This window comes from Euprymna scolopes, chromosome 46 (assembly GCF_053919585.1).
Source record: "Euprymna scolopes isolate OS-2025 chromosome 46, ASM5391958v1, whole genome shotgun sequence".
Classification (NCBI taxonomy): Eukaryota; Metazoa; Mollusca; class Cephalopoda; order Sepiida; family Sepiolidae; genus Euprymna; species Euprymna scolopes.
The window spans coordinates 162,764,960-162,765,838 of NC_136527.1; the positions used below are offsets into that span (position 1 = coordinate 162,764,960).

Sequence of the window (879 nt, forward strand, 5' to 3'; positions counted from 1 at the left end):
ATGCATAGTTCAACTTGTTTTAGATGTCAAATTTCTTGGCTTATGGCTGGTTTTTCGAATTCTGGTGTGGAGACTGTTAGAGATCTATATCGAAAAAAAGTTGAAAGTGACAGCAAGTCGGATTTCTTATTCTTACGAGATTGATAGGTTCTGGAAAAAACGTTAGTGATATTTACATGCAGATCAGATAATATACACTTTCAGAAGTTGAAAGTGACAGCAAGTCGGATTTCTTATTCTTACGAGATTGATAGGTTCTGGAAAAAACGTTAGTGATATTTACATGCAGATCAGATAATATCTGGACGTTAGAAATGATGTGGATGATATCCTGGTCGAGAGAAACGGGCTGTTTTGTGGCGTGTATCGAAATAGGCAACTGGGAATAAAAAAAAGAGGATGTCCTTACACAAATCGATGGTTTTCTGCTCAAAAGAAGCGGGGGGGGGGATATCTGATTTTGATTGCATTATTGAGGTGAGCGCGTACGCAAACCCATCACTTAAAAATAGTGCACCCGAGTCATCCACATTTTGGACGATCTCAAAGATGAAACCAACCGCAGTGCAATGGAAGAGTTCCGCTCTGGTGGAACGACCATAATGATCACCGTTTAATCCTCTGCAAGGTTAATATAGGTATTTATTTGCTTCCCCATGAAAGCAAATGTAAGACAAGGTCGGTCTTAATGAAAAAAAAAAAATTTCCCTAAGACAAGGTAAGCATATTTTTTTTGTTACCACAACTGTTTTTATATCACACTCTTATACTCACCACCAAATGGATATCAATACAATGCTAAAATACCTCCATATATTTTGGCAAAATTTTCATTCATCAATAACAACAATTCATTACAATATATTTACTATCATTTAA

The 879-nt window shown here is 36.3% G+C and overlaps 1 non-coding gene across 1 annotated transcript; it reads right to left on the bottom strand.

Moving 5' to 3' along the window:
- Nucleotides 1–472: 472 nt before the first annotated feature.
- Nucleotides 473–636, bottom strand: LOC145271706 (U1 spliceosomal RNA). The gene has a single exon (XR_013866097.1). It is a non-coding gene; the product is annotated as a U1 spliceosomal RNA (small nuclear RNA).
- Nucleotides 637–879: the final 243 nt, after the last annotated feature.